General features: G+C 36.9%; 1 protein-coding gene across 3 annotated transcripts in view; it reads right to left on the reverse strand.

Annotated features, from left to right (window-relative positions):
- LOC123879402 (leishmanolysin-like peptidase) overlaps nt 1–10,341 on the reverse strand; it is a 100,476-nt gene that overhangs the window by 71,663 nt on the left and 18,472 nt on the right. The window lies entirely within an intron of this gene.

The raw sequence follows: 10,341 nt of genomic DNA on the forward strand, positions 1-10,341 counted from the left end.
AATAAGAAGATTAGGAAACGAAATAAGAATAATACGAAAACAGGAAGCAGTGGTGAAGAGAAGAAAGAAAGTAATACAGATATGTCCATGGATGAGTGTGATGATGAAAACAAAGGCAATGAGAAGAACAAATTCGAGAGGAAAAAAGGTAGCATAAATTATATGAAATTAATTCAAAAATTGAAAGAGATATATTTGTCGGACTGCACTTTCGAAGAAAAGATTAAAGCATTTATTGGTTTTGTTATTGAGGAGATTATGAAGTATATTTCGGTTTGGTTTGGGGATAATGACATCTGGCACATGGCTGCTTTCTAAATCAAATTATGGGTAGTGAGAAAGACTTATTTTGTTAGATTAAGAATTTTGTTGTATTGTTGTATTTAATTAGATTATAATAGGGCTGACATGTACTTTTAAATGTATCAAAGCCCTTAAATAAATAAAGAAAAAAAAAAAAAAAAAGAGAAAGGATATTTAAAACGTAACTTCTAAAATAAGAGAATGATAAAACTAAAAAAATATATGATGTATTTGATGACATTACCAGGCAAACTTCTAACCAAAATTGGTTTGAACGAGATCTAGTAAGTAGTTTTTTTTTAATAGGTCATGAAAAAATTAAATGTGTTTAAATTTTCAAAGTAAGATAACTATACCAATAAGACAACTATACAATCATATGAAAGGGCTTTACCTGTACATTCTAAAACAGGTTTTTATTTAATTTTATGCATGATAGTTTTTGATTTATCGTGCAAAATGTCGGAAAATTACCCGAGTACGGAACCCTCAGTGCGCGAGTCTGACTCGCACTTGGCCGGTTTTTACCCTTTGTGTACGGACTACGGACCCCTAAGAATTTAAATCCAAGCGGACGAAATTGCGACCATCGGGTAATAAAGTTATAATGAAGTTTGAGTTTGACTTAGATTGTGTACATTTACAAAGGAGTAATCACCATTGTGTGTGCAGAACCAATATTTATTTAGGTCCCTTATGTAATATTATATTATAGCTATTATGTAATTTAGAAACTCGTTTGGCCGCTTGGATGAAGAATGCAGCATTTGGCTCGTTTGTGATTTGATTACCATAAGCCATGGGAAGTTGATCTAACGAGTTTTAGTGGCACAGAAGATATGACCGTCAAAAACGTGAAGTTAAACAAATCTGTATTACTAGATGATGCGATGGTGCGATTTGTTAGTACGATTAGTACGATACGAATAGAACCTACGATTTGTTGTAGTTCAGAGCTCAGACTTAAGATTAGACGGAATAGATTCATAGGAAAAGTCGTCAGTGTGGTCGTAGACTTATGTTATACAATAGTGTTACATAATTAATAGGGCCTGAGCAGAGGGCCGAAGGTCAAACCTTGATAACCTTAAGTATCTTTCACCTAAAAGCCAGAATAATTAACTTAAGATATTTGTTATATAATTTTGGAAGCTACGTGTTTGCGTCTGAGAGGTTTCCCTATCACGCACCCTAGTGCGTGTCAAGCGCACTTCATACAAACGTAGTTTGGATCTCTTTGAATATGAAACAATCAAAATAGAATATAGTATATTTTTAACCCCCGACCCAAAAAGAGGGGTGTTATAAGTTTGACGTGTGTATCTGTGCATCTGTATATCTGTGTTTCTGTGGCATCGTAGCTCCTAAACTAATGAACCGATTTTAATTCAGTTTTTTTTTTTGTTTGAAAGGTGGCTTGATCGAGAGTGTTCTTAGCTATAATCCAAGAAAATCGGTTCAGCCGTTTGAAAGTTATCAGCTCTTTTCTAGTTACTGTAACCTTCACTTGTCGGGGGTGTTATAAATTTTTAATTTATTTACTCTTGTTATTCAAGTAAACTTTTACAAGTGCTTTTGAATCGTCAAAATAATTTACCACTGGATTGACACCTCATTCATCAAAATGGGCTCAGTATAGTTTAGGCGTTACGGTGGATTACCAACACATAAATACAAACCTACATACATACATAGACTGCTAAAATTACAACCCTTCCTTTTAGCATTGCCGTAGTCGGGTAAAAATAGATTTAAGACCAAATTGTACCACATTCTAGCAAATAAAAACTCACTATTACTGTATATTTTTTTAAGAATATTAGCCATGTTAATCATGACTAATACTCCCCTTTCCCCTCCAATTAAGCGTAAAGCTTGTGCCAGGAGTGGGTACGACAATAGTGCAACGGGTGGGGTTTGAACCGCCGACCTTTCGGAATTCAGTCCGCTCCTCAACCGTAGAGCTATCGAGGCTCTCAACTATTACTATTATGACTAGTATAGAATAGAAGTAGGTATCAATGTCTTGAACTAGTACCATTTAACACCAATTGATCGCGGCAATAAAACAAATTGTACACAATACACTGCTGTTGAATGAAACTGAGAGCTGTGAGAACTAAGGTGCAGAGCACACCGACAGAAGGAGTCGAGCGGGGACGCGACCTTTTTCTTGATAACAATTCAAAGTAAGCTTTATTTACTTAGCACTAATAGTTTTGTAGCACTTAGTTATAAGTCTTGTATAGGGCAGTCGTGTGATCACTTCTTTGTTGTCTGTCTGTCTGTCCGTCCATCCGTCCGACCGTCGTGTCTGTCAAGAAAACCTATAGGGAACTTCCCGTTGACCTAGAATCGTGAAAGGCAGGCAGGTAGGTCTTATAGCACAAGTAAAGGAATCAATCTGGAAACTGTGAATTTGTGATTATATCATTTAAAAAAAAATTAAAATGTGTTTCAATTTTCAAAGTAAGATAACTATACCAAGTGGGGTATCATATGAAAGGGCTTTATTTGTATATTCTATAACAGATTTTTATTTATTTTTATGCATAATAGTTTTTGATTTATCGTGCAAAATGTCGGAAGAATGACCCGAGTATGGAACCCTCGGTACGCGAGTCTGACTCGCACTTGGCCGGTTTTTTTTTCGATCAAAACCTCACTTGTGCACAGAACTGTCATTTTAGACGCTCTTGAACGTTAACCGCCTGTGATGCAACTGGTCCTAAGACGTATACCAAATTATTTAAGTAGAGTTTAAACGCTAAGTTCTATTCAAAAAGTACTCTCTACTCCGTCCGTATGCGATGGCCCTAACTTTAATTACGTGACGCAGGTTATGTAATCGAAAACCAAGATGACACGCAGTTACGATGATGATAATGATTAATTACAATTAAGCACCGTCATCAAGATGTTATAACTGCCCCGTTGGCCTAGTGGTTAACGGACGGACGAGATGACGAAGGCCTGGGTTCGATTTTTTTAATTCAGATACAAGTAAGTCCTTGACTGCAATCTCACCTGGTGATAAGTGATCTCAGTCTAAGAGCATCGATAGCTCAACGGTTGATGAGCGGACTGAATTCCGAAACGTCGGCGGTTCAATTCAAACCCCATCCGTTGCACTGTCGCCGTACCCACTGGCACATAAACTCAATGCTTAATTGCTCAATGCTTAAATTCTATAATATTATAGATTCTTGTGAATTTTTTTTGATTAAATAAATTAAAAAAAAGGGGAAAGGGGAGTATTAGTCATGACTAGCATGGAGCTAAAATTCTTTAAAAAAAAAAGATGGAAGCGGGCTAACCTGGAAGGGGTATGGTAGATTTTTAGGGCTCCGTACCTCAAAAGGAAAAACGGAACCCTTCTAGAGTTACTTTGTTGTCTGTCTGTCTGTCCGTCTGTCGTGTCTGTCAATAGAACCTATAGGGTCCCGAGCACGCACCTCTAAGTTTTCTGTATTACGTGCGCTTTAAGCGATTAAATATCACTTGTTAACCCCCGACCCAAAAAGAGGGGTGTGTAGCTGTGTAGGTATCTGTCTGTGGCATCGTAGCTCCTATACGAATGAGCCGATTTTAATTTAGTTTTTTTTTGTTTGAAAGGTGGCTTGATCGAGAGTATTATTAGCTATAATCAAAGAAAATCGGTTCAGCCGTTTGAAAGTTATCAGCTCTTTTCTAATTTTCTTATAGCGGTTTTTGTGTCGGGGGTTTTTAAATTTTGAGTTATTTTAACGGTGAAGGAAAACATCGTGAGGAAACCTGCATGCCTGAGAGTTCTCCATATTGTTCTCAAAGGTGTGTGAACTCTGCCAATACGCGCTTGGCAACAATTTCGTAACTAAGGCATGTCCATATTGGGTAAAAATAATATAATTGTTTATGCATGCAAGCAACCAGTGATGCGTAGAACTATTAAAATAAAACAAGGTCAAGTGTGTGTCGGTACACGCATAAGGCAGGGTTCCGTAGTCATTCCCATAGGGATGTCCAGTAATGTGGCGGTATCGTTGAGACGGCACAGTGGTATGCAAACTGCGTTCCTGTGTCGTCTCGTCATGACGCAGACGTCCCCGCTGGGTTTTAGTGGGTATTCTGGTTGCCAGCGGGTCCCACATACCCCCCCAAAAGCAGCGTGGTTCTGCTCTGCTTCCGGGAGGGATGGCTAAAAGCATTTCCCAGCGATAAAAAAAAGGGTTCCGTAGTCATGCTAGTTGCTTTTGGTGCAAGCTCAAAATTCTATCTTAGTGACCATTTTTTGGGTGCCGTACCCAAAGGGTAAAAACGGAACCCTATTAATGATACTCTGCTGTCTGTCTGTCTGTCCGCGTGTTACAGATCTCTATCTCGTAGACGAAATGAGTTACAATCTTGAAATTTCGGTATTTGGTGTAGATGGTTGACCCAAAACCAAATATTGAATTAAAAATTTAATTCAATTAATTTTCAGAGGGCTTCCTCTTTTTTCTTTAAGTACATGTAAAAAATGTCTTCTTATCACTATACTTTAGTAATTTTACAAAAACGAATTAAACTATATGCACCTACTTATTTCTCTCTGTAACACCCAGAAAGAGTGTACAGCTCAGCTTCTCTACGCGTATAATTTACTGAGGATCCCTAAAAAGAAGTTATCGAAACAGACAGACCGTAACCGACTGTACTTAATGATCGATAATCGATGTTATTAATTGTCTAATTTATAGATTGCGCATGCGCAAGGCAAAGATGATAATCATAATAATGTTCTACAGTTCAGTTTTTTTTAACCCCCGACCCAAAAAGAGGGGTGTTATAAGTTTGACGTGTGTATCTGTGTGTCTGTGTATCTGTCTGTGGCATCGTAGCGCCTAAACGAATGAACCGATTTTAATTTACTTTTGTTTGTTTGAAAGGTGGCTTGATCGAGAGTGTTCTTAGCTATAATCCAAAAAAATTGGTTCAGCCGTTTAAAAGTTATCAGCTCTTTTCTAGTTTTCTTGTAGAAAAGAAGGTTAGATAACCGTTAGGTTCATAATATTCAAGTGTCAATTGACAAATGTCAAGCTGTCAAGATGGACGTTGCCTAGATATACATAATTATTTATTTGAAAATGATGTTTTGGAAAACTCAGATACTTTGGATCGTAGGCGCGGAACAGTCCAAGAAAATCGGTTCAGCCGTTTGAAAGTTATCAGCTCTTTTCTAGTTACTGTGATCTTCACTGGTCGGGGGTGTTGAAAATTTTTAATTTACACTTGTTTAAATATTATTCAATATAAGAAACCTGTTAAAGCGGGGAAGTAATTTTTTTTATATCAAAATGGTAAAAAAGAAACACTTATGGTGCGACAAAGACTTGCCGAAATAAAGAAAAAGATGACTGACTGACGGACTGATCTAGAAACGCAACAAAGTCCTCCAGAGCCTCGATAGCTCAACGGTTGAGGAGCGGACTGAATTCCGAAAGGTCGGCGGTTCAAAGTTTCAAACCCCATCCGTTGCACTATTGTCGTACCCACTCCTGGCACAAGCTTTACGCTTAATTTGAGGGGAAAGGGGAGTATTAGTCATGATTAACATGGCTAACATTCTTAAAAAAATGTTTAGTAATAGTAAGTAGACCAAAAAAAGTTATCCTATAGGGAATACTTTTTTCCTTTCGAGCTACGGATCCCTAAAAATCATGCTGATCCGTTGCTCTGTCGCGGGCGTGAGTAATAATATGAGTAGTGTGAAATAGACTTATTTTTATCCCGGAAAATCAAAGTTCCCACGGGATTTTCAAAACCTAAATCCAAAAAACGCGGGCGTCACCTAGCTTATAATATTAGTATGGAATATCACAGAACATGGATGTTAAGAGATCGTAATTCGTACCTACCTCATCTCACTATCACACTAATATTACAAAGGAGAAAGTTTGTATGTGTGTGTGTGTGTGTGTGTGTGTGTGTGTGTGTGTGTGTGTGTGTGTGTGTGTGTGTGTGTGTGTGTGTGTGTGTGTGTGTGTGTGTGTGTGTGTGTGTATGTTTGTTACTCCTTCACGCAAAAACTACTGGACGGATTAGGCTGAAATTTAGAATGGAGATAGATAATATCCTGGATTAGCACATAGGCTACTTTTTATCCCGGAAAATCGAAGAGTTCCCACGGGATTTTGAAACCTAAATCCACGCGGGCGAAGTCGCGGGCATCGGCTAGTATAATATAAGAATGGAATATCACAGAATATGGATGTTAAGAGATCGTAATTCGTACCTACCTCATAGTTAATATTGTATTGATGTAGTTAAAGAACTGTTATTCACATGATGCAACACAGTTAACAGGGCACTCTCCGTCACTTACTCCATACAATCGTAGTTCCCATTTCATTTGAATTTTAAGCAACCAAAGTCCATGAAATTTTGCAGACATAGTCTAGAAACTAATATCTGTGTCTGTGGTGTTTTAGATTTTTCTAAAAATATGTAGTTTTAAAATTACAGGGGCTCAAAGATTTGTATTTTTCTTTAAAAAAAGGCCTAACTTTGTGCTCGTTTTTCTAGACAACGAAGCAATTTAATGAAATTTGGAAAAACCACAGACCTAGAAAATTTAATGAATATTATGCAGTATAAAAATTATCGTTATATATTTTATATTGTTATAATTATGTGGGAACTACGAAAAGCAGAAATTACACCCAGAAATCTTGAAAATTTCGTGCTGTCTCGATTTGTGCAAGCGGGGTGGTGAAGTGCGGGGGACGACACGTGAAACTGACAGAAACTGACAGTCTAAACACACGGGCCACATTTAGACTGCACCCGACTCCAAACTTGTTGATAGGTCTAACTAAATACACTGGTACATTTCAACTTGCGTTAGACGTATGCGTTACCTACTCAGACGTATGCCTGTAGATAAAAATATGTCTCATGTTTGCTGGCAATGTATACTATATGTAATGCCATATCACAGGTCACTCTCTGATTTATTGCTAACAATTTACTTCCAAATCAATTCCAAATGCAAAAAAAATCTAAGTGTGTTGAATTCACACTGCCCAATACCAGGACCTTAAATGACATAAAATCATTGATAAATAATCATATGTTGAAAATAAAGGAGAACCCCGTGTTTCTCGGTATAACGTTAGATGCAAAGCTTCTATGGAACACCTATATATCAACACTTGATGGTAAACTCAGCTCTGCTGCTTACACTGTTAGAAAAAATCGACAGGTACTGACGTGGAAACTGCAAAAATTGTATATTTTGCCTATTTTCACTGTATTATGTCTTACGGACTCTTCCTATGAGATAAAGCGGTAGATATTGAGAAAAAAATGTATTACAGAAAAGGACAGGACGTGCAATTTATAATTTAAAACCGCGCGCTGCCATACAATAAAAATATAAGGAAATAAGTACCTTATCTATTATCTTATAGTAGCTTCTAAATATATTTACAACTAGCTAATGCCCGCAGCTTCGCTCGCGTGGATTTAGGTTATTAAAAATCCCGATCCCATCATCATCATTCGATCGATCATTTCCCAGAACAAAAGTTGCCTCTCCGTAATAGCCCGTCCCCGGGATGCAACTTGTTTCTGTATCACGTAAGAACGGATGATCCTTTTCAAATCCCGAGGGATCACCAGGATTTAGGAATGCAATATCAATTAATAATCGACATTAGCTTTAGTAGTCAAGTCTCCTGCAACATCAGGATTGAGGAGTTGGAATCCAAATTTTTTATTGAACAATGTCGCAAAAAACTACCCAAAATTACGCAGTTAGGTTACCTGCCAAATTTCATGGTTTTGAGTCAACGGGAAGTACCCTAGAGGTTTTCTTGACACACACGACAGACAGACAGATAGACAACAAAGTGATCCTATAAGAGTTTCGTTTTTCGTTTTAAGGTACGAAATCCTAGAAAACGTAGGAACGGCATTCCGAACCAGTGGTAAATTTTTCTGACCACTCAAAAACACTTCGAAGTTTACCTAAAAGTTTACAGGAATAAAAATTAATCATTGTATTCCATTCCATTTCATTCTATTCCATTCTGTTCAAAGATAAATAGAAAATAAAAATATTTGTCACCGAAACAATAATTTACGATACATCAACCAATATCAATTTTACTGATGACAATCTGACTATTACCAAAGTGAACGACTACTACAATATCTATTATATACGACTAACATAATATGTATTATAAATTGTGTGCCGTTTGCATTCTCACTAAGTTCTCATTAAGTTTGTTTTATTTGGTTAAACTTTCTGGCATTTATATTGTTATGACGTTTAATTGGCAAACAGTCTGTTTATTGGCTGAAACTCAAAAATTCAGCCAATCACAACAAAGAAAATATTGTAATAATGATTGATACAGCTTTCTGTAATTGAAAACAAAATATTTGACATTAACTTGAATGTGACAGTGTTTTCCGAATAGGGTTGCCAGAGGCCCCGTATTTTACTGGTTACCCCGTATGTCAGGATAGAGAAACCGGTAATTATGAAAATAAAATACGGGGCAAATAAAACTAAATATTTTTAGGGTTCCGTAACTCAAAAGCAAAAAGAACTCTTATAGGATCACTTCGTTGTCTATCAGTCTGTCTGTCTTTCCGTCTGTCCGTCTGTCCATCTGTCCTTCTATCCGTCTGTCATGTGTTCATGAACAAATATTAGTATTTTCAATTTTCAAAGTAAGATAACTACATATATCAAGTGGGTTATCATATGAAAGGGCTTTACCTGTTCATTCTAAAACAGATTTTTATTTATTTTTATGCATAATTATTTTAATGCATAACAGTTTATGATTTCTCGTGTAAAATGTCGAAAAAAATACCCGAATCGGAACCCTCGGTGCGTGAGTCTGACTCGCACTTGGCTGGCGAAACCGAACACTGACGTTATGTCCAGTAGAAAGAATATTTTCCTTTTGCGGCAATGCGTAGCCGAAACCCACTCGATATTGATCATGGTCGTAGCCAAGGCGGCGGGGCTTGGTTTGAGGATGTTAGCCTTTTTTTATACAAGTTAGCCCGTGACTTTAATCTTTTCTAGTGGTAAGTGATGATGCAGTCTAATTTCTTGGCCGTTAGGGCCATACTAACCATATAACTAGCCATGACCGAAGCCTCCCACCAGACCAGAAATTTAGAAATGGCGACTGCGCCTGGGAAGCCGTCAAAAACATAAGCCTAAAATAATACTTACACTATTTCTTGCATTTGCTTACCAATTTTTTTTTGGAAATATATCAAACATTTCGCGCTCACTTCACTCGCGCTTTGAATTTGTATTACTTGGTGTAAGTCCCGGAATTTCGTTTGCATGAATTTAGAGTTTTAAAAATTCCGTGGGGGATTTTCCGGGCTAAAAAGTTTATGTCTGGGATGCAAGTTACCTCTGAATAGTAAGTACCAAAATTTTGGTAAAGAAGATGGGCCGTGAAAGGGTAACAAATAGATAGGCAAATAGATATACTGTCGTATTTGTAATATTAGTATGGATAGGGAGCTTTAAAAATAAAATCTTGCTATGGCTAAACTCGTTTCCCTTTCACTTTAATTCTTTCTGTATTGAACCAAAAACACTTACGCTCACTGCGCTCGCGCTTTTTTATTGTTGTATTTTATCTCACTGTCAAATTGAAAGGCGAAATTCCACTAACCAGGTAATTAGCCCATAAAGTTGAGCGAATGTATTTTTCCTCATGACAGGATTCAGTTCCGGCCCTGATAAAACCTCTCCCGAAATCGATTCCTGGCTACGGCCCTAGTATTGATACTGTGAAGGTGGAATTACAAGTTAAATGTAAATTTAAGTTAAAATGCAAAGATTGTATGCATGAAATGTATAACATTTTGCTTTACAAAACTAGAGTTTTTAAAAGCTATTTAAATAAATAAATCTTTTATTTAAAATCACATTGCAAACACAGTTCACCAATCAAGACACGGCAACATACAGAGAAAAAATACAAAACTTACAAATAAACTGAAATATCTAAATAGTCTTTCCATGCATTTCAG

Source organism: Maniola jurtina, chromosome 28 (genome assembly GCF_905333055.1).
Source record: "Maniola jurtina chromosome 28, ilManJurt1.1, whole genome shotgun sequence".
Lineage (NCBI taxonomy): Eukaryota > Metazoa > Arthropoda > Insecta > Lepidoptera > Nymphalidae > Maniola > Maniola jurtina.